The sequence below is a fragment of the Lissotriton vulgaris genome, chromosome 7, assembly GCF_964263255.1.
Source record: "Lissotriton vulgaris chromosome 7, aLisVul1.2, whole genome shotgun sequence".
Taxonomy (NCBI): domain Eukaryota; kingdom Metazoa; phylum Chordata; class Amphibia; order Caudata; family Salamandridae; genus Lissotriton; species Lissotriton vulgaris.
The window spans coordinates 824,374,454-824,399,165 of NC_141695.1; the positions used below are offsets into that span (position 1 = coordinate 824,374,454).

The 24,712-nt window shown below is 44.1% G+C and overlaps 1 protein-coding gene and 1 non-coding gene across 2 annotated transcripts in view; one reads left to right on the forward strand and one right to left on the reverse strand.

Moving 5' to 3' along the window:
- PGS1 (phosphatidylglycerophosphate synthase 1) overlaps positions 1-24,712 on the reverse strand; it is a 676,499-nt gene that overhangs the window by 546,038 nt on the left and 105,749 nt on the right. The gene's annotated exons all lie outside the window — the stretch shown is intronic.
- Positions 16,705-16,776, forward strand: TRNAC-GCA (transfer RNA cysteine (anticodon GCA)). The gene has a single exon. It is a non-coding gene; the product is annotated as a tRNA-Cys (tRNA).

The following is a 24,712-nucleotide window of genomic DNA, read 5'->3' on the forward strand; positions in this document are numbered from 1 at the left end:
AATTTCCCCTTTAAATGATGCATATATATCTGCCACCTTTGAGGTAAAGAAAGTGGATAATTCATTGCAAAAATTCTGTGAGGGCTCAACTCCAGAGCCAGAGGGGGGTGTGGACAGAGTCGTGACAACAGAGAACAACTCTCTGGCAGAGTTGGCAGCAGTCTCAATTTGCACCGGAAAAAAAACCGTTTTTTGAGTCATAACCGCCTTTTTATAAACTGCAAGGGCATCTTTATAAATTTGCCTAGCTATAGGACAGTAGGCTTTCCTCCATCGCCTTTCTAAGTTCCTACAATGTTGGCGTTGAAGTCTGAGATCTTCATTATACCAGGCAGCCGAAGGGGATGCTCTATTAGGTCTCGTGCGTTTTTCTGGGGCCACTAGATCAGCGGCGGTACGGATCCAATCCTGAAAGTCTGAAGCTGATAGTACAGGAGTATTTCCGTCCCAAGAACAGGAAGAGGCTAGGGAGTCTAGCATCTGAGGAATGTCTGCATTTTTCCAGGCGCGGGTCCCCACCCTATTTCGGGGCCTGGAAAATAAGGGATATACAGATCTTATATCTAGCTGGAATATAATAGCCCTGTGGTCTGACCATGTGATGGGAATAATGTCCAGCACAGATGTCAGGATCGTTAGTGAACAGACCATCAAGGGTATGTCCAGCTTGATGAGTACTGCCCTTAACTAATTGGTGGAATCCTAAATTAGAAAGGTCGGAAATAAGTTGGATAGTGTCTGAATTCTCCTGGTCTTCCAAATGAAAATTAAAATCTCCCAGTATGGTATATTTGTCTGAACCTATGACGTTGTTGTTCAGGTCACAAAAAGTGGAGAGAAAAAGGTTACGGGGGCCAGGGGGGCGGTATAATATTATACCCTTAAAAGCTTGCTTAGGGCTAATGCTGATAGCAAAGGCAGCTGATTCACAATTAGCAGAGTTTATAGGGTCGAGCGTAGTGCGATATGTGTCCTTGTAGATGATTGCGAGGCCTCCACCTCTTCCTATAGGCCTGTCGTGTCTGACGACGCTATATCCATCCGGGATAGCGTCGCAGAAATCCGGCCCTGACCCGGCATCTGCCCAGGTCTCAGTAGCAAACAATAAATCCAGGTCATGAGCAAGAATAAACTCATTAACCTGGAAGCTGTGACAAGGGAGTGAGCGCGTGTTAATAAGTGCAGCTCGACAACCATGCAATGAAGTAGTGTCCGAAGCAAGGTGTGGGACATAGTTAGGGTCTAGATGGACTGGTAAATGAGGTGGGGGGAGCTGATAGCTACAGCCTGGACAAGGGGGGGGGGGGGGGGGGGAGTGCCCAACTCAGTGCTAGGAGCAACGGTAATACAGTCCTGATGTATCTTACCAGGATTTAACTCTTTTAAATAGAGTGATGAATACAGCATTCGGGAACCAGGGGTTGTGGCCCTGGACCAGTTCCGGCCGCTGACGGGCGTAGACGGGCTTGGCTTTGGCGCGGCTTCGGCGCGCGCCCGCTGCGCCTGCCCGCTGCGCCGTCTGGTCATAGTACTAATTAATGGGGCGTGAGGAGGGTGGGAGGGCAGCGCGACTAGAGCGCAGCCCAAGCCCACACCCAAGATGGCGCCCGCCGCCGCCTTCAATCGACAAAAGCGGCAAGGAGAGGCGAAAAAGGAGGATTGATAGAGTGAGTAGATGTCAGTGTGCCTCACATGAATTCCCTTTACACTAAAAGATAAAATCGTACCCCCAGCTCAAATTTTCAGCACAAGGTATAAAAATAGTTTTTAAAATCAGGTTCAACAGTTTTCAATGCAGCAATGGATTTAAACTAATTTCGAGTAGCTCGCAGCCCTAGTGCTCACCTAGGGAGAGCTTCAGAGGCAGCGAGCGTCGCGAGTTTAGCAGGCCAAATAGTCTGGGAGGGCGGGAGGGCAGCGCAACTAGAGCGCAGCCCCAGCCCACACCCAAGATGGCGCCCGCCGCCGCCTTCAATCGACAAAAGCGGCAAGGGAATCTACCAAAACCGCAGGGCGGGAGTTCAAATTAGGACGGGAATAAAGGAAATAAAGAGAGATTTGCTGCTAATTTGCCCCCGGGCTCAAGTCCATTTGTAGTTGTGATGACGGGGGTCCCAGAGACATTAGATAACACAGATGAACCCACCTGGTCCCTATTAAATAAGGTCAACCATTGGCTAAATAACAGGCCCCTACCTGCATATTGCACAAGCAAAATTTTAACAGTCCGGAGAGTACCGTGGGTGGGCCACGAGAGAAAGAAAACACAGGGTGACTGTGTGATTATTAATTTCGAAGACCCACGCACAGTAGATTATATCTGCCCCTGGAGAAGTGAGGGGTATAGGGAAGGTATTGAGACAAGGCACCTCTCCTATCCATCCAGGAATTACGCTAGGCTAGATTACCATGACCATGGTTCCGATGGAGGCTGGAGCCGGGTGGGGCACAGGGACCCAGGGAACAATTGGGGAGAGTGGGGGAGAAACAACCATAGAAATTCCCAAAGAAGTATAATAGGTAGGGATGTCCATTGGGGGATCCCAACCTTTAACAGATTCAGCAGCCTAGAGTTGGTTGATTGACTTCTACCACCGACTGGGCTGCAAAATATCACACTGGAGGGAGATAAATGGGGCAGTGAGAGTAAGGTGATGAAGACTAAAGACGCCTATGACGAGGAGGTTCTTAGTATAGTCTCAGGTCCAACTAGCCAAAGGATGGCACCGATAAGGGAAGAGCTAGTAGGCGGCACCACTAAGGAGGCCGTGGTATTTGAGGCCCAAGACTCCAGCAGTCCCCAAAAAGTTCTGGATATGTACACAAATCCTGGGAAACAACACCTAAAAAAGCAACCCAACAATGAGCTTAGGATCCTTAGTTGGAATGTCGCAGGACTCCAACATCGGGTGTCGGATTTGGAATGGTTAAACATCCTATCCGAAAAAGACATAATATTGCTGCAAGAGACGTGGGCTACTTCTGCAGGAGATATAGAGGGCTTCCACTGTTATAGTATCAATGCTCAAAAGTCCGTTTTTGGACGCCCGATTGGAGGTTTATTGATCGGGTTCAGGATAACCATAGGGGGGATCTATTAAATTAATACCCACTAAAAGTCCAAATATTCAGATAATTGAGTTCACACGTAGGTTTCCTTATTACCTGATTAATTTCTATAATAATGATGATTTCCATTCTATTCCGAATAAGAATTATATAGAATTATTCGGGAGCCTATCAAAAATAGCTGAACTATCTAATAACTGTGCGAGCAATAGGATTATTTTAGCCGGGGATTTTAACGCAAAGTTTCCTAACGCTAAAGAGGGCACTACACAAATGGATAGGGCCACTAAACGGGGTAGGGAACTAGAAAGTTTCATTAATGAACATATCTTAACGGATATAATGGACGTAAGACAGACCAATGCACCTACTTACATCCCAACCTTTAGAGGCAGAGATTTCTGTAGCACAGTGGACTACATTTTTATGTCAGCAGATTTAATAGATAGAATCACTATGGCTAGAGTTCTAGAAACCGCCTTTGGAGACCATAATGCACTGCAGGTGAATATTAGATTAGGATCCTCCAATGCCCCTGCTTGTACCCCTGGAGCCAGGGATATCACGTCCTCAACCAATAACTTAAGGCTGAAATGGAGGGGGGTAGATAGTGGTTGTATTGTGAACGCAATTACAAGTAATCATCGACCCATAGTTGATTCCTGTTCACTTTCTGATGGGAATCACCAGAGGATAGTTAAAGATTGTTAATCTCTGCAATATTATAAAGACCCTTTTAAGTGTTCCCAATAAAAGGATCAATTATGAGCCAAGGTGGTTCGATAGTCGCTGTTCAGCAGCAAATAAGGCTCTCCGTAGGGCTCTAAACTCTAATCCTAGATGTCAAATAGAGGTACGGGCTGCCAGGCAAAATTATAAAATAGCTATAGGGGCAAGGAAGGCTGCTATATTGGAAGAGCATTGGGAGGAATTAACCGTCTCCGCTGCTGTGGGGAATGGTGCTACCTTTTGGCCTGCGGTAAGAAAGATGCGGGATATGGGTAAGCAGTTATCCCCAATAAGTTGCACCATTTCAAGCCAGCAGTGGGAACAACACTTCTCCACAATATACGCAAATCCGGGCACTGCCATAGAAGATTATAGCCCCGGCAATTTGCAACCACTAGACATAACCCTGGGGGAGGTCACCGTGGCTATTAACCAGAGCCTTGGCAACAAGGCGCCTGGGCCTGATGGCTTCCCAATAGATATAATTAAATATAAGCCAGAATTCTGGGGACCAATCCTTGTAAATGTTTTTAATAGTCTCCCGCTGGTGCCAATCCCTGATACCTGGTCTACAAGCATAATCGTCCCGATTTACAAAAAGGGCGAAAGATCTGACCCCCGTAAATTATAGGCCCATCTCGCTCTTGGACAACACCTTGAAAATCCTGGGCCGGGTACTGTATAATAGAGTGAATGACTGGGTTGAGGAAATAGGGGTGCTGGACCGTTGCCAAATGGGCTTCAGAAGTAGGGTCGGGACTACTGAACAATGCCTGAATTTAAATCTCATAATTAGCAAATATAACATAGCTAGGGCATCGCCTATTTACCTAGCATTTATGGACTTATCGTCCGCATTTGACTTGGTAAATAGGTCCAAACTGTGGTCGACCCTTCTGTCTTATGGTCTTGATGAGCCCTTAGTGCACTTTTTGGCCTATTTACATACAGACACAAAAGCGCAGGTACGGATTGGCATGGAGGGCGCAATCTCTGGGGCAATTAAGGTTGAAAGAGGTGTGAGGCAGGGGTGCGTTTTAGCACCCCTGTTGTTCATTATTTATATAAATGGATTGAGTGACTCCCTGAAGAGGGCGACCACTGATGTCCCGAAAATTAAAGGGTGACTGTTACCCGCACTTCTGTACGCCGATGATGCGGTGCTTATGGGATTAAAACCAAACGCCCTACGTGCACTAGTTAAGAACTTTGCACACTATATGGGGAATCTTGATCTTAAAGTAAATTTTAAAAAATCCTTCATTATGTCCTGCAGGCCGGGGTCCAGACAACTTAATTTTATCACAGTAGGACAGGAAAAGTTGCATTCAACAAAAACATTCCACTATTTAGGTATGGTTTTTGCTGCGAATGGGCTGTGGAGTGGGCATCTTACCCACGCCACAAGCAAGTTCTCAAAAGCCATAAATTCAATTCTTTCCCTCCCACGGCCTAAGAGGACTGGAGCAACCAAAGCGATTTTAAAAATATACAGATTGCAGTGTGCCCCGGTAGCAACCTACGGTGCCGAGATTTTGGGGGTAGTGAAAACTCCCAGTCTGCAAATAGAGGAAAATCGATTGTGCAGGAAATTACTGGGAGCCCCAATTTCCTCATCTGGGTGCATCTGCCATGCTGAACTAAATTTGTCCTACATAACTGACTTCATCGCAGCAAGGCCCGCCTTGTTCTGGCTGGCTATTTGGGTCAATGACTGTGCTACCCTAACACAGGACATTCTGAAGGAGTGCTTGGTTTGTGACAAAGGGATGAGTATTCCATGGCTCCGAGCAACGCAGGAAAGCTTGACCAGTGTAGGCAAAGGCCACCTTTTTGATGATCCTTCCCAGATCAAGATCACTGATAAAAAGGAAGTACAATCTGGACTATATGCCCTTTATAAGAAAAAGAGGTTGGAAGAAGAAATGCGAAAACAAACTTGAGTCCTATGTGAATAACGTAAATAATGATCTATTTTGGCAACAAATACCATTATACTTGACATTGCCAATGACTAATTGGGAAAGATCGTTATTATTTCGCATGAGAGCAGGGACCATAAAATTCTCACTTTGCTTTCCTTTGGGCCACAGTATGATGAACTCTGGCAATACGCCTTGCCCATGCGATGGAGTTAGTAGGCAAAATGATCTACACTTCTTTTTTAATTGCAAATTTTATATGAAATACATTAAATGGTTTTTAGCCCCATATTTTAAAAAACACAGACCACTCTCCCTGAATCAATCCTATTTAATGCTCCTAAAATTAGAGAATGATGAATTGATATTTCGTGCAAGTACTTTTCTGAGAGTTCTCTTATACATGTAAAACCATGGAATGCCCTTGATTTATTTGTGGTACAGTTGTCAATGTATTTTGCACTTTAATAATCGGTTTTATATGGAATCTTTGTACCTGTGTCTGTACGCACTCTTTTGTAGTATATAGCCCTTGAAATGAATTTTAATTCTATATTTTAAATGTACTGCTTTTATGGATTTGTTGAAATCCGAATAAAGATTTTGAATCGAATCGAAATCTTTTTTCCGTTAATTAACGTAAAATATTCTGCTCTTATTTCACTTATGTTCTTATACCGTTTATTTCTTATTTATCTCTTTTTTGCCTAAGCTTCCTCAGTAGTTTTTCATATCAATACACTGGGCACTGATCTGCTTACTGTAGAAAAGTAGGATTTTTCTTTTATGGTTACCTCCACCTTTTGCCTGGTGGCAGTAGGATTGTGCTGTAGTTTGCTGGGATCCTGCTAACCAGGACCCCAGCATCGGTGCTCTCTCTCCCCCAAAATGGCTTTGGTAGGTACATTGGTACCTCCACAAATGGCTACTGGTGTACCCGTATAAGTGCCTAGTATGTGGTACTAAGGTACCCAGGGGAGAAGTACACCAGGGGTCTCCCATGGGCTGCAGCATGTATTGTGCCACCCATGGGAGTCCATTTAAACTCCACATTGCAGCCTGTGTGAGATGGTGCTTGCACCCCTCACAACATAGGTTTCCTTATCTGCACTTAAAACCTAGGAGTCACCCCTATGGTAGGCCCTGCAGTCCTGAGGGCAGGGTGCTTAGTTATAAGTGGGATGGTGCCCCAGCATGAGCAGGATACCCCTACAAACCTCGGAATCAATTCTCCAGGCTTTGTAAGTGCGGTCAGCAATTTTAAGACATAGTGGACATCAGTCATTACAGGATGTCTAACTATATAATTGCAGCTCTGATCCTTGTCATGTTTGGTATAAAACTCCTTGGAATCATACTCCAACACCGATTCCAGTGTTAGAGGTATGATCCCATGTACCGGGTGGGCTCCTTAAAGGAGCGTCCTGTACTCCCATTACAGCCTTTTGGGTCTGTCAGCAAGCTAGTGCTGCTGCCAACCACAGACACGGTTAGGCCTTCCTGCTGCTGAGCTAAACTCGAGCAAGGGAAGGTAGAACAATAGCTTTCCTTTTACAGGGAGGTATGACCACCTCCCAGACAGGAATGTATTAAATGGGTGGGGTGGGGACACTTTCCAGCAACACCAAACTACATTAAAGGGCGCATTTGGTGCCCTCCTTGCATACACCAGCTTGAGCCAGTTCAGGAACCCTTAGTTACCACTCTGGCACAAAACTGGACAAAGTACAGGGGAGTATCCTTCTGTCTGTCCAGCCCCTCCTCTGGGAGAGATCCCAGAGTTGTTCCAACCCTTTTCTTGGGTATTTAAGGGTTCCCCCGTGGGTTGGTACTCAGATTCACCATGTTCGACCATTGGGACACTTTGAATTCACTGACCAAGACTGCATCAAGGAAGACTCCTGCTGGTCCTGGTCTCGCTGTTCTGCAAGTAATCTGCCTCCTCTGTGTCTGTCCTTCTATCAGTATCTCTAGGGACATGTGGGCATCAAGCACATCCAAAGTAATCTCCCTTGGAGTGAAGGAGTCACTTCTCTGCATCTACAGATACTGCATCGAAGATGACCGGTCTGTCTGCTTCTCCTGTCGTCCTACGGACTTCCCGAGGCTCAGCAACAAAGGCGGTGCATTACTGGCTCTCCATAGGCCGGGCCTTGCTTCCCTGAAATTTGGAGGACAGTATCACCAGTCGGAGCCACTGAGACACCAACATACGGTGTGAGACAGCTCTTGTACTGCTTCTGGTCCTCCACAGCATCGCTGGGTCAACACAGCTGCAATGACAAAGTCCTCGTCACCTCACCTGAACTTCCTGCCAAGATTGGGCATTGTGCTTCCGTGCCTCCTGGGCACCTCTGAGTGGCACAGACTCTAGCCCATCTGCTTGCAGGTTCTCCTCTTCAAAACTCCACCCTTGGATTTCAGAGGAATTCTTCACAGACTTCTCCAGAGGCCTATCTTCCAGAATCGCCCATTGTCCTCTACGAGAGGTTCTGATGTCACTTCATCCCTATGCAACTGGCTTTCCAGGTGCAGGTAACCTGATTCCTGGGGTATCTATGGGTGGGGTGGCTCTCTAAGCTTCTGTCCTCCAAATGTTTTTTTCGGGGTCCTCTGGGAAGCGTCCTTCTTTAAAACTGCAACCGCAACTTCTCCATTGACTTCTATTGGACATACGGCTGTGTTTCCTCTTGGCACACAGCCTCCTTGGGATTCCTGGGTACTTAGCTTGAGTGGGTCCTGATCCCCCAAGCTCTTTTAAGTCCTTTGTTCCTAGTCCCGTTCTCCATTGAAGTTCGCATTCCACTTATTAAGTATATGGTTTGGTCTCCCCCTGGAGACCAGTGTATACTTGCGTTACTTATAGGATTTCTTTGAAGTATTCTTATGTGTATTATTGACATCTCGGGTTAGGAGATATACCAAGGGATAGTGATTGTGTTGTGTTAGTAAAATAGACTTATTTTTCATGAACACGGTGTGGTGCTTTCTCATCTAATCTACACTCTTGATTAAATATGGTAAAACAAGCTGCTTTACACTCCTTCGAGATAAGCCTGAAGGCTGCTCTCCACAGCTACCCTGTGGGAGCTTTTACGGTTATCAAAACCCATTAAAATCACCATAAGAGTTGCCTGGAATAGTCAAGGTGCTTCACTCATGAGTGTGCGCACAATATACCAAGCAAGCCTCATACACTAACCACATATAATATCCCCTTAGATATATTCCCCAAATGTGTGAATATGAAAATCGCATGCGAGATGAAAAAATGCATATCCAACTTTGGTTTTATTTGCCTTTATGGACAATATGGGTTAGATATGCTAACTGCACAAATATTTCCACAAGGGAAAAAGAAATGTCCCATTGGCTATATATACTGACAATTATAATATTTTGAATTGTGTAGAAACTTCCAGGAGTTAAAGGAAAGAGGGGGGTGATCACTGGGCTTTAAGTGTGGTCTTCCAAATGTATTACCCATTGCAGCTAGAATGCGTAGATGATAAGCAGTTAGCATTACTTGCAGAGATGCAAACCCCACACACATTGGCGGCTAAAGATCTAGACCGAGAAAATATAATGCACTATTAGAACATTGGAAGCTCCATTGAAAACAATGGAGTAGCACCGGGCTTATAATGGCTGGTATAAGCCTGGAGCTCCAACATTCCAATGCTTCTTTGTGGCTGTGAATAAAGGCTTCAGGGAGCCTGAGGGGATTTCAATACCCTCACTCTCCCTGAAACCTTTGTTTAATTTGTTAGAACATTCTGCGCTCTTGTGGCAGAATGTTCTAATAGCCTTATATCCCATCGTAGCAGGGCTATACAGGCTATTAAAGTCCAGCTGCCTTATTAAAGTTCCTCGCCTTCGGCTTGGGCCTTTAACGCTGCAGCGGGCCTTTAATAGTCGGTATAGCCCTCTACGGTGGGCTAGAAGGCTATAGTATTCACTGATGATAAAGTAAGTAGCTAACTGTCTGGTAATCACCCTCAATAAACACAAGGTTAAGACAATGAAGGAGAAGCAAAGAGCGTCTAAACCAGGGGCCTGTCCTCTATAATCTTTAAAGGGGTTTAGGTGTAGCTTAAAATCTCCCATCATTAGGACAGAGGTATTTTTATACATTGCACACACACTGCATAACTGCAGTAAACAAGTGTATCCATTTCATATAGAACGACATACCACCTAGTGCAACTTAAACAGTCACCATTATAATTTCTTCAGGTAGAATGAAATTGGAGTACAGATTTATAACACATGCCTGTGTCCATTCACAGTTTGTCTGTAATTGCCTTACTTATTTTGCAATCTTTGTAGCGATTAGGATTAATATATCACCAGAGGATCTTTGGTTTCAGTTTTCTTGCTTCCATAAAAATTTGAACAAATACTTCAAGGACATGTTTTTCACTAGATAACCACGTCTCATGAAGACAAATAACATTTTCATCTAGAACTTTGTTTAAACCTTCAGAGGTTAATAGCTTTCTTAGTTCACGAATACTCCAAGAGAACATCATGCGGTTACCTTGTGAGCACATTTCCTAATCTTTATCACTTATACTTGAGGGATCTACTTCCTGGTTATTACTTAGGCAGGGGAAACGACTGTTCGCTAGCAGATCTTTATTTCGCCAATCAGTATTACAATGGGGAGAAGAGGTTTGTAAGCTCCTTTGGCTAAAACCACCACTGTTCTATTTTGCACGTCCCATGGCCTTTCCGTCAAGGATATATACGATTTCTACTCAACCGCGCATGATTTTTTAAGAATGCTTTTACTACGCTAGTCTTAATTTTCTCTTGTGCAGTCCTTAGGCCATGGAGGTTTAATTCATTTCCTGAATACTGTATTAATATTTTTACCAACTGAAAATGGAACAAGCTCTTGGTCACCTCTCTTACCTACTTACTGTGAAGAAAGGCTACCTTTTTATTATCTTTAAAGAAATCGCTTGTAAGGCGGAACAATTTTGAAATACTCGCAATAGGGGTTACTTTTAAATAGGCTTCATTTGTTCTGTTTTCTTCTCTTTTCTTAAAATATCTAAATACACACACAATAATGTTTCCACTACTTTGTGATTTAATTTCGACCCCTCCCTCCTCTAATTTGCTTCACTTTAATATCTGAGATCTTCTCTGGCATGGCTTATACTACTGATTCTCTATACTCTTTTTGTCTTCCCACTATTCTTTGTTTGGGGCTGTGCTGTTTCTGAGCATTTGTCATGATCTCTCAAGAGTTCGTATCTGATTTAGCCTTGGGGCTTCCTTTTTTTAGTGGCACTAAGTTTCCATTCAATACTTGTCTAGCAGGCACTAATTTGATCTTCGTTTTGTCCTTCCTTAATCTTATTAATCCCCTTTCTTCGCACTTTCCTCTGCACCTTGGAACATATTAAATATATGCCTTTTCTCCTACAAGTGTCTCTGACATCTACCAGGACACACTTGTCTCCCATACTGAAAGCAATACTTTCTTCTTTTTATCACCATCTGTAGTCTTGAATTATAGACCGATGGGCTCATATCTATGTTTCCACCCTCTTCATTTCCCTCCAAATTACTTTCTCCCCTAATTCGGAGTTCACTTCCAGTTTTACCAACGAGGGTATACAAGAATTAATTTGCGTTCGTTCTTGAGATACGCAAATTAACAGGTCAATCAGATTTGTCATACTATTGTTATTTAATATAGATTAAAGGATACCATGTTGGGTTTTTACAACAATAAATCACATTTAACATTTCGAAGAAGGATGCAGCAGATGTCTCTAGGTTATGTGGAATTTGTGGACTTCCTTGTTCAAATGATTTTGAGCCTCTCACGAATGTTAATATATCCACATTTTGTAGCCCAGTTTTCTTTAGCTGAAAGTTTGCCAATATAGAACCCCTTATCTCTTGTGCTTTTAGCTATCATTATCTAGGAAATTCAAGCTTTACCCCAAGGTTTTTGACATGCAGGAGGGAGGACAATAAATGTGGTTCTGGATGATCCAGCAAAAAATTAGTTGATAAATATATTCTCTCCTTGGTCAATTATCGCGTTCACTTGATTCATAGAAAATCCAGGTCTTGCAGTGGAAGAGTCATTGGGGGTGTACACCCGTTCTTCTGTCTGAAGTGCTTCCCTACAAATCCCTTTACTATGGAAGCTAAATTATCAAGGATACTGTCTTGTGGAGAGGTGCCGCCACTTGAAGGGGAATTCATTGAGGCTGTAAAGGCTTGCATAAGTAGATCAGTTTTATTTTGACCAACGGAAAATGTTTTTCTTGCCCTCTGTTTTTCCTTTTCTAAGCACTCCCTGGCCCCTCGTTGGTCTCTTCGGAGGATGCGGCATCCCTTGCACCTCAAATGTACTGAGGTTTTACCAAAAAGGCACTTAAGCAACAGTATTTTTATATCCCTTTGATTGAGGTGGTTGTCTCAATTCAACTTTAACTAGGCCCCTACACACTTCATTCTTAAATCAAGGGCCGCGAATTTAAAGTTATACTAGAAACCTTGTGCTAACATGATTTTATACAGACCTCAGTCTTAAAAAACACCAGAGTAGCTGTAAGAAGCCCAAAAGCAAAATATCACTTATCTCATCCCCTTGTGTTTCACCTCTGACGCTGCCTCCACCCTGGAATCCTTTAATGGATTTTCGGAGACTCGGTGTGCCTCTTCTTCTCCAGTTCTGTATACCACATATAATGACTTTTGCTGTCTTTTAAGAGAGGCGTTTATCTTTTAGGAGGGTCCCTAAACACTCGCCAATTAAGGGTTCTCTCTCGACACATTCACGGACTCAAACCACTAATTGCTTTGGCTGTAGCTTAAAAGCTCAAACGCCTTGCCATGCAACCGCCCTACCTGGATCCTTGGGAGGAGGGGGCACACTTACTGATGAAGAGTTAGCAGCTGGAACCCGCAAAAACAAGGTAACGTGAGGCAGCAAGTGGGTTTATCTAGCTGTAGGACCCAGTCTTCCCACTGGTTTATTACAGCTGCCCTCTGGTTGCCAAGAAACCAGACACAGAGGCTCTGGGAATTCCAACAATGCTGCCTGCTGTGGTCTCAATCAGTGGCATCCAGGTCTGCGCCCTGGGAGTGGGCCCAGCTCGCACAAGCCAAAGGCTGGCCTGGATACAAGCCAGCTTGGCAGTGCCAGCCGACAGGCTGAGAAAGCATCAGAAAGGGTGGGCATCTAAAACCATGCTTCAGATGTATCCAAAGTTCCAAAAATATGGCTTGCAAAATGGCTGATGGGCAGTGAGAGGTGCGGTTGGCTTCAGCAGACGGGCACAAGCACGGCGTTACACAGCAACTTGTAGCAATTGGGAGGAGGTGACTGGTCACTATAAAGGAGAACATATAGGTGGCTTTGTAAAAGATGACAAGGTATGGTGTGGGCATAAGCTCAAAGGAGCAAGGACAATACATGCGAAACAGGACAAGGACTGGGAGAGAAATACCAATAAAAGATGGACAGGTAATTAAGGATAGGGGGCTAAAGATCAAGTCCGTTATAGTGGGATATATGAACATAGGGCAAAGTCTAGGCGAGAGCTGCCCTATCACGGGCCAAGAAGGGGCGTGGATGTAGTGTAAATAAGGCTCGGACTCATTAACAGGCTGCAAAGACAATCAGCAGGGCAAGCAACAAGGACTCTACAGTGGTGCGGTATCTAATGGAGTGAAGGCTGAGACAGTGTGTGAATAGAGAAAGGATTAAAGGGGGCAAGCCTGCGGTGGTGAAGGCCAAACAGTTTAAGGATGGGGAGAAGCATGGACCGTGAGAAGTGGGGCTGCCAACACACCAGGCCCTTAGGAGATATTAGGTGGGAAACAGGGTAAGGATCTAGTTGGGGAATTGGAACAATACGAGAAGAAACACAAAGAGCCAAGAGGGCACGGACAGCTGGGTTCTACTACAGCCAGGAGCACCAGTGGATCAAATGGAATGGGCATAGGACAAGTGGGATGGGGCCAAGAATCAGAGGAGCAGAGTACATTACAGGGGTTGGGCAACAGTAGAATTATGTTGTGCTGAAACACAGGACTAGGGTGGATTGTGGGGTGAGTGTGTGAAAGAGGGCAAGCACCAACAGGAGGGAGAGAGGGGCCACCAACACAGCTGGGCCTACAGGGCTAGGATATGAGGGCAGGAGGTCAAGTGCAATGGAGTTGCAGAAAGACAAGAATTATAAGGCCAAAGGCGTAATATTGGGAAGTAATGGGGCAAGAATCTTAGCGCAAGAACCTCAGTGAAAACACACAAGGGCAAAGAGAGTTCAATAAAAGTGCAGGGAAAGAACAGAAAAAGGCAGGGCCGGCTTTAAGCATGTGCAAACTGTGCACCTGCACAGGGCCGCCAAACCCCAGGGGCCGCCACGAGGATGGATACAATATTTGCGTGGCGGCCCCTGGCAGGGATTTGGCGGCCTCCGGCTCTCGTCCCTGATTGGCAGTGGCGGTGTTTCTCAGCAAGGGCATCGGGTCTGGCAGACGTCAGAAGCCGAGGTTTCGAGTCTGCGCAGACTCAACCTCATACGAAAAGAATCTCATGAGAAATCTGACTCATTTTGAAATGTGCCGCTCTGATAATTGCAAACACAAACGTAGGTAAACAAATGCACTCAAGAATCTCCACGAAACTGACCAACCATGTACTACCACTAGAGATGAGAGAAACTTGTCCAAGCACAGCCAAAGTGTACCTGCAGCTCTCCACAGACTCCGAAGCACAGCAGTGGCATGTCGATGAATGAAACAGAAACCATTCCGTAGTCATCATCAGTCCATCCCGCGGTGACAGACACAGTTCCAGTCGGCGTGTGCCTGCATTCTGTGGTGGTGGTGGTGGTCCTCGGAACGTACTGGAAGAAGGAAGCCTGCCATCACTGTGTCATCAACTCCTAGCGCCTGGAGCTAACACGGACAGACTGCAGAGACGAGTCTACTCTCACTCGAGTCCCGACCCGTGACAGCTAGTCAGGAGTCGAGTCTGCACTGCAGTTAATCAGGCAGCCCAGGTAAGGCCCAGGCTGCATGCGTCATCTTTCTCGCCAGAGCGGCCAGACACACATTCCTCCAGCTGACAGACATACTCCTGTATCAGACTGTCCCCAGCGCACACACTGCGCCAGGCCTATCTGGCAGGCACGGTTGAGGCGCTATACCAGTCTAAAAGACGCGCGGTTGTGTGCCATTCCTTCTGGGTTGCGGATGCCACGCATGCGGGTTCTAACACATCGACTCGTCGCTATATACCTTTGTTAAATTAGGCAGGTCTCTGTTAGCGCAGTGCCTGTTACTACTTTCATGACCTCATGGCGATAAATGGCTAATCGATGTATATGAATTGCAGCATTGGAGGTATTTAACGCCTTGCAGGGTTTGCAGTATTTCACCTGGCTTGTAGCTATATGAATTGTGTATGTTTCTTGTTATAGTATTCCTTTTGGATGAGTGTGCACTGCTAGTAGTTTCAAAACGCATGCATGACTGAGGGTTAATGTGCTACTGCCGAGGTCTCGAGTTATGGTTCAAGTCCCAGTCGGCGCACTGATAGAAGTGTTCGTGACGTGTCTACGCCTTCCATCCGTCATTTTATTTAAGGTTGTGGTCTGGTGCATCCGTCCGGTTGCTTGTAATAAAATGACACGAGGCTACTGTCTCCAGCATGTCTGAGCATCGCTCGGGGCTCTTATATGAAATGCATACGTTTAAATTGAAATTGACTACTCCTGAGCTACTTTTCATCCTTCCAGGGGCAATGAAATGCGTAGATTCAACTGGCTAAAAAGAAGCACCTGCTATTTATAGTGTTTGAAGCGTGCATTATTAGACTTCTGCATACTGAACATTACATCTGCACTGTAGTCAGCTCGTCTACCAGTGTCCAGAGCTGCTGACAAGGTTCCACCTCTACATTTATTTCACGCACACATCTAGCCATGCACTGGCTGATGCGTCGGTGTTGTATTCGAGCCCATAGCAGGTATATGCTGTGAGCGGGAATTATGCGAGATGCTCAGATAGGGTGCCTCTGTATGCATGAGACAGGGTTTACAAATGATCCTTGAGCACTGACAGTTAGCCCGTGTCAGGCATGCACAGCTCGTTCAGTTCTGTTTTTCTCGATGCATCCTGGTACTTTTAGTTTTCTTTATCATGCACCTTAAATCCCCCGGATGTCATTATAAATTTGTAGTCTATCCCTGAAGAGAGATTTCATTTACAGACAGTCCGGCCTGTATTTGCTTGACGATCGTGGCACAAGGAGACGGTCCTTCAAATAATGCCTTCCCACTTGACCAATGCTGTGTGATCTTGGACAAAAGACTTTTCCTGTTCTACAGATCCCAGGCCTGGTTAAATCGGAGGAAGGGGGTAGAGCCAGAGAAAAGTTGGTGTGGCCTCCAACAAAGATTTGAGCACCAGCACTTCAAATCTTACAAATTAAGCACTGCTGTGGTGATTAGTGCGCTTTACAGATACTGTTTGACTGAGGCGCCGTTTTTGACAGCTGGAAGGGTTTTGTCCTGACTGCTTGTGCAGAAGCCCCCAGAGGGCCTGGGTGCCATCCCCGGCGCGGCCCCTGACTCCAGGTGCTGCTCCATGGCGTCTCGCGGAGGTAAAATCAAAAACATCCTATTTAAGAAGGCTTTCTGTCCGCATTCAGAAGGTGAAACGTCATCATATTTGGGGCGCGCCTTGAAGCAGGGCCACGTAGGTCAGTGGAGAAATAAAGAACAAGACCGGTGAATATAGGTCAGGCACACCAAAGAGGTGAAGGACAGGAACAGAATTGGAGGATATGTTTGTAGCTCAGTGCTAAAAAACCCCAATGGCTTGAGGATAGAGCTGAGCGGAAAAAACGAACTACAAGACGGAAATGTAAAACTAAAAGATATTGCACAGGAAGGGCCAATGAAAACAAATATATTCCTTATTGTGGAGAGATGGAACAGGCGGGGATATAGCTCAGTGGTAGAGCATTTGACTGCAGATCAAGAGGTCCCTGGTTCAAATCCGGGTGCCCCTTCAGATTTTTTTTTCAATCCTTTTTACAATATTTTGTGCAAAGCCTAAAAAGAAGTTTGTTGATGCGAAAAAGACCAACATTAAAATAACACACGCTTTTTGGATCATGTTTCCTAGAAACGACCAAACGATTCAAACATTTAACTTTATACTGACAAGTTGACTAAAGCTAAGGCACTTTGTCTGAGAGATACACAAGCTGAAAGAGAGAGAAACGCAGAAGGTGAAAGAGAGCGAGACCAAAGGGAGCGAAAGCGAGCTCCCCAAGTGTTTGGAAGCATGTGATCACTCCCAGAAGGATGAAGAGATAAGTTGGCATTCTGTGATTTGAAGCTGTAATGCTCAGTATAGTGAGCTCTCTCATACTATTATTAAGTCCTAACACAAGCTTTTAAAAGTGGACACACCCTTTTACATCACCAAAGACAGAAGTTTCTGTTTAATGTAAGACTTCCCTATTCCAATGTTTGCAAAGTTTGTGAATGGTATAGGTTTGCTGATTAATAGACTACGAGAAATCTAATCTAATAAACAGAAATTTAGAAAGAGGCTCGCACTGGTTCTGAAAGTAAGCGGTGAGGCTCCCGGACTACAGCAAGAGATTGTGAAATGTCCACCTTTCCCCTTTAAGACTAAGTTACATTCCCTGGATCTAGAATAGGTTGAAAGCATGGTGAAGAATGCTCTGTGTATTCGGATCAGTGACAGCCACGTGACAGTGGGAGGTGGGTACCAACATCAATGACCAGTGTAAGGCCTTCCGTAGAGCACCACTAAGGTTTGGGAATATTTCCTTTGCGCCCCTTCACAAACTTTGGATTTTGGTTGAACATTTATGTGACAAGTGTGCTGTAAAAGCCACAATTTGGTGATTTTTTTTTCTCAGTGTGAACCCTCCTTCCCAACGGAACGGTGAGAGTCGAGTCTGACTCTGTCTCTGAGACGAGACTGCTCACAAAATATTTATAAAGTAATCGCCTGTCTTTCCAGTTGAGCTGCCTAGTTATGTGAGTGTTAACAACATGTCTCAGATGCGCAGCGTAGTCAATACTGAATGGTTTGTCTGCATTATGCATGTTCACGACACGCGTGTGTATGCACATTTGAGTGTGTGCCTGTGCATAACCGAGAACTCACGAATGCATGCGTCTGTGTGCTCCTCAACGTGTGTGTGTGTTCCTGTTGTGCGTGAGTGCATGTGTGCGTGCATGCACATTTGTGCGTTCGTGAGCACGCGAATGTGTGGTTGTTTGCGTGAGTGTTTGTTTCTGGCTGCCTTTTATATGCACTAGCCGTGCTTGTTGAGTTGAAGGGTGACATACGAGCAGCGAGATACGCCTTGGTTAATGGCAAAGTTCCCGGGGCCCCCACCTATGCTCCCTGCACAGGGCCACCATGAGCCTAGAGCCGTCCCTGAAAAAGGTCAAGCACAATGTCAAACAACCAAACACCTAAGAGGGCGATAAACATGCCCGACATTACTGAACGCCCCCCTAAAATGTGCTACAGCATCTTTTAAAATCTCCCTCCGTATCATAGGTTTTCAAAGTGTCCCTTTGAAAAAGGAAACATGACATAGAAGTGTGTGTCTGTCTGTCTGAGGAAATGGCTCCAATTAGCCAGTGCTGCTGTTCATCTCCACCCCAAAGAGCTTCAATGATTTCAGCCTGGTAGTTGGCGTAGGAGAATAAAAACAAAGAACATTTCATGAGGAAGCTGCTCCTGTGTTTCATCGTTTTACTGGATGGACACAAAGTTGCACATTCCAGGAAGATGACCTCATCAGGCTTTTCTGAAAAACACGATGAATCTTCGAGGCAGTTACGACAAAACCAGACACTTCCCAGCTGCACTTCTCCAAAAAAGACAACATTGAAGTCTGTGACGGCAGCTGTCCTGAGTCACTGTGGGTGAGAATACCTACACCACCAGCCAGCTTCCTCTCCAGCCTTGGGTATCACCGCAATGCCACGTCTCACATCTCTGAGTGAGAGTTTGTGAGAGGAGAGGCGTGCACAACTGTCATGAGCCAGTACTCAAGCACAAAAAGCAAGGAGCGGAAAGTTCGATGACCCCACTTAAAAAACACAGATCTCTCATTTTAGTAGTACGGACCCCGAGTTGAATCAGGTGTGTCCTTTTGATTAAATTATGTCATGGTTATCAGTCTGGTACCATTAATTCTCTTTTGTTCACATGAGGGAGAGTATTCTTTTACCTAAAAGCAGCATTAGGCAAATAGCTAAAGAAGTTCAGGTTTACCCTTTTCTTCTCAAAAAGTCAAATACAAGCCAAAAACAAAATAACCAAGGACATACCACAGCAGGAAGACACTTCCACTGCATCTGGTTAAAACTTAAGTCCAGATTTTTTTATTTCTTATATCATTTTCAATGCAAGATACAGAACACAACAAAAATGCGCATTTTATACAGTCTCCCATTGTGCTAAACGTCATATCGCCTCAGACTCAGTATTATTTTATACCAGAAATCACCCACTTAGTTGGACATGTGTTCCATCTAAGGTTCCCCACCTTTATCTCATGATGAGTTTCAGTGCCTTATTTAGAAGCTATATCCTTTTTTTGTGCATCTATCTCATTGCAATATAGTTGGTCATGGTGTTAGTTGGATTGAGGTCATGTAACTCTGGTATTATCTTCACTATGGTTGCTGTTTCAAGGGAGATAGGTGGCTTTCATGAGGAGTATAGTTCAGAATTTTCATTGCAATACATAAGGTCTTTGAACCATGTGTTAACAGTGGGAGGAAGACCTTTCCTCCATCTCATCACTTCGTGTCTCTTCGCTAGGAGTGCTAATGCAGTGAATTTACGTACAGCTCGAGGGTACATTTTAACATAGCTTAGAAGAGGTGTCTGGATGGTTGGATGTCTGGGTTGGGATCATGTTATTTTGATTAGCTCCCTGGAATATTCACTGCCAGTATGTCTGTGTCAGTTGACAGACCCATAGCAAGTGTATAACGTATTTTGTTTCTCTGTCATACAACGGTTACATCTAGAATTGTCACTTGGGACCATCCTTTGTAAATGTTGTGCAGTATTAGGGTAAATCAGGCGATTTCCTTAGTTTGTGAGCAACTGTATGTCCATCTTCGCCTGTCAAAGTCTACTCGAGTCTTTCTTCCAAGCTTGTCTTACGTGTGTTTCAACAAGCCTAATAGGTATTTGTGTAAGACTATATAAAAGAGTGACAAGTTTACTTCTATTAGTGGTAGCGAGAGCATACAAGAGTGGAGACACTGGTTGCGGTTCTTCAGGGTAAGTCAGAAATATTGTTTGGGCAGGTACTCTCAGTTTAAAGTATAGAAACACATCTTGAGGGTTTGTATCTGTTGTGGCCTTGACATCCTATAATATGATAAACGTGCCTTCTTTATATAGATCACTGAGTGTATGTACGTCCGATTAATTAAGTTATGCTCTGTCCTTAGACTCCAATGTTAACGGGAAGAGAGGGTTTTCTAGAATAGGAGAGGCAGGTGCATATATTATTGAATTACCAACACGTTCATCTAATCTTTTCAAGGTACATTTGGAGCTTTTTATTGCATTAGGCTGTCTGTGGAGGGGGTTCATTTTTATCCACACACAGTATGGTTTTTAATTGCGTTGGTGAAGCTTTGGGGGTGGCGGGTGACACCAATAGTGCACATGCTGTGCCTGTGAACAACAGTTATATAGTTTGAAGACAGAAGCAGCCATGTCGCCTTCTCCTAAATGGATGTATGAGTATTTCCCATTTATTGCGTAATTATCTTACCACTTACATCAAGCGCACCAACAGCAGTCTTAATTTTTGAAAGAACAATTGTATTAGTGGACTGCCAGAGATAGGATGAGGAGAATAATATCACCATTGTCATGAATGCATTTCTCCCAGCTGCAGATAATTTTTTTGATGCAGTACTTTACTAGAATAGTTCATTTGTCATGTATATAGTATTACCATCGTTTTTCCTGATTGTCACCCAGGTATTTAACTGTCTTCTTTCCATAGTGATCGGAAATCTGGTTCAATTATTTTTGTAGCTGGGGTAAGGAGGAACATTTCATGTTTTCTCCAGTTACCCTGAAATCCGGATAATTTTCTAAACAGTATGAAGGATCTAATGATAGGGGATTGCTTAAGGGCAGGATTTTTGATGATAGCAGTATATTGTCTGCATATACCGATGCAAGAATTTTTCTACCCCTGAAACACAAGCATCTGGTGCGGAGTGTGATTTCGTTCCAAAAACGTGTTGCTCCTGGTTTCTCTGTGAGGGCAAACAAGGGAGACCAAGGGCACATCCTCTTTTGTTCCCTTCATCGCCTTTATGCTGCACCACATTTGACCATAAATTCTGTATCTCCTGGAGGGGCGAGTATACAGTAGTTTCACTCCCAGCAGAAATTCTTCGCCCACCCCGAACAGTTCTATAGTCTTAAAAAGAATCAGCAACTCAATAGATACAAATGCCCGAGTGGCATCTCAGAATACTACTCATGCTTCTATGTCTGGGTTGATTTGTATATTACTGGAAAAGAGTACGAAGATTTAGGAAAATATATCTGTAGTATGAATGCCGCTTGATCCCACAGGACTTCGCATCAAGTCTAGGATTCTAGCTGCGAGTCTTATGGCCAGGAGCTTTTGATCTGTATTTACTGAGAATATGGGTCTGCAAGCGTCCTGTTCTGTGGGAGACTCTTAGGTTTGAGTAATGTGATTAATGGGTCCTCCTATGCCATATGGGGGTGGGAGGTGGGGGTTGGTCGAGAGTTCCCATTTGCTTTGTTTCCACAAACATCAGTAGTAAATGTGGTGCAAGAATGTCTAGGTATTCCTTATAGAGTTCCACTGGAATTCTGTCACTACCTGGTGTTCCAGATGTAATTTTTTTTTTAACTTCTGATCTAATCTCTTCTACCATAATCGGTATCTATGTATTTTCTGCAAACACATGCAAACCTTTACCCCCTATCCCTCCACTATCCTTCTCAATCCAAATAACAGACTAACATGTACACCGCTCAAATTACTTTCATATTTGACTATACTAATTCACCACTAATCCTTTATGGGTTTCGGAGTAGCATGCTACTTACCTCAAAAGCGCTTCAACACCTCATCAGGGGTAGCAAGTGCTATATAATTACAAAACAATAAGTGCTACAGGATCAAAGTTTTGTAGAACAGTTTTAATGTGGCCAGCTGGTTAGGAGTGGTAGGGGCATTCACACAATGCAATAAACACCACCATAATTTCAATGTGAAATGTTTATGGATTATCGCTTCAAATTTGCTCCTCTCGCATTAACCGGTAATGCCAGCGTTTTACTCGGTTTTTCGCCTTCACCATATGCTCCTACCAAGGCATATTCTCGCAAGCATTTCACCTCTGTCGGTTGGAACTCTAGTAGTGTTGTTTTTATGTTACTAAGTATAATATGTCTAAAGTTGCAGTTGGTTGGTTGTTTTACGTTTTGTTTCTAGGCCAGTTAGGCAGTTATGTATTAAGTATACCATGGCATTTTGCAATGCTGTCATGCCAAATCACAATCTTAAAGGCTTCCAAATCGACCCCAGAGCTTGGACTCGAGTTGGCATCATTTTTTAAATACTTCGAGATTGCCATTTTAATTTCAGTTCTGAATACATTATCCAGTAGGGCCACTTTAGGACATGTACTGCCGAATTAATTAGAGTGATCTGATACTCTGGAAGTGTTCTGGGAATGTGTGTAATACGCCTTGTCCACCTTGCTTGTGTTTTTAGTGCCTAGCTAGTAGTCTATTCTGGTGGCAGTATTGTGTGCTGGGGAGTAGAAGATTTATTCTATGTCTCTGGGGTATTTCGTTCTGCAGATATCTTAAAATGCTGGGTTTCAAGCATTTAGGTCGGAGAGTCCTAGTCATATCTGGGCATGGTTTTACATGGTTTTGTAATGTGTTGGCCCTCTAGTATGAATTGTATTAAATGCAAGCCTGCTGTCATGGTAATTGATTGTGCAGATAGTTCGGAAAGGGGTACCTTTCTTAATGAGGATGGCAACTCCTCTAATGTAATTGGAATAAGTAGATAAGCATTGAACTGAGCTTCATTACTTGCACTGATCAGGTAGATTTCTTACATTAGTTCTACACCGATAGAATGGCGATCTAAGTAAGATGGTACTTGGTGTGTTTCGTGGAGTATCCTGACAATCCAGGAGAAGAATAGGTTTACCATACAAGCTTTTGCCAGGGTCGAGACTTTATGCTAGGTGTGTCACAAGCATATTAGTGCCCTGTTGACTAGTTTGGCATTTTAAGGGTCTTGGTGTTGTAGTTATTGAATGGATTCCTGCACTGGAAATGTTGGTTCTCCTATCCCTCCCACACTGAACATTGCTAACTTTCAGGAAATATCAAGCACATATTCAAATAACTTCTTGAAAACATCGTTAACTAAAATGTTTGTAACATTTTCTGGGCCAAGTTTCAGGCCTGCTTCATGGATTATCAGCATTGCTTCAAGCTTGGGGCGTCTGAACAAGCCACCATAAATCCCGTCACAATGTCCTGATCTGGAAGAAAGGGGGGGCAGACTGCATTGGAGCACTAGTTGTGCATCGCTTACAGTTTATAATTATATTTGTTAGTGGGTCCATCCTGCTGTGGCAAGAGTGATGTCTTCCAGTTTGCTATGGCATGACAGTGTAAATGCCACATTTACAGTGGAGGGATAAGTTACGCAACAAAGCTCTTTAAGTTTAGTGATGTTGACAGCATGTCCAGCAAACCAGTCTAGTGTAGTATTGATATGGTTTGGGTCTTGACCTGAAATAATTTGTAAAGGCCCTGCATTCCTAAAGCTCAGTATACCGATTCAGAGAGGTCATGCTTTTTAGTCCGATTCGCCTGTTTCTTCTCTGTTCTTGTCCGTTGATCTTTGCGGGTTAATTGTATTCCTCCATGAAAACATTGCTATAGTTTGAGGTCTGAAAATATCTGGGCTCTCTCTTCTTACATTAGTTTCAGCCGTGAAATAAAATAGCGCACAACACGTGCTTCATGGAGGTTTTTTATGTTTTGGTTTGAAATGTTTCCGGACTTCTTGCACCGCATCCATAACATTGAGTCCCTAACTCTGCAGTTAAATATTCTCACTATTATTGGTCTAGTTGGTGGTACCAGCGATAGTCTAGGGGCCAAGGATCAGTATGAGCCTTCTACTTGGGACATTGAAGATACCTTAGATCTATCAAAAGTGGTGACACATTTCTTCTTTGCCCTATGCCTCCATACTGCCTGCCATTGGACTGTGCTATGCCTAGGATGGGAAACATCGTGATCTCGCCTCTTTATTTTCATTTTTGGCCTTAATACTCTCCAAGCTTTTTCTGGATGTTGTAGTTTATCACTGCCCCGATCTCCTCAATATTGAATACGTGGGTCACTGCAGTATCTATGTGCTCTTCCGCTTGCCTAGCAGTTGAGACATTTGATTCATGCGTATTGATAATGCATCTATCTTCTTGACAATTTTGGCGAGGCTTTGATACATTTCATGCAGCATGTGTTTTCGTCCAGTAGCATTGTCATCTTCAGAGTCTACTGATGATTAAGGCATAGTGTGTGCATTATGGTCTTTAGGCTGATGAGGTGTGAATTTCAATTTCTATTTATTTTTTCATTTTTCGATGGTAGGTGGCCAAGGGGCGAGAGAGTTGCAACTATAGTTGTGATATCGCAGATGTCAATATCTCTGCATGGTTATTTATTGGGCTAGATCGGTGCATATCCTGTATGTATTCACAGCACATGTCTATGATAGAGAATCCCTTGAAGTAGCGTGCAAGTAGCCGAACTGCGTTTACACATCCAGTTTTCCATTTTCAGTTAGATCATATAGGGAACGTCAGCAGGAGATAATAGAGAATGCCAGG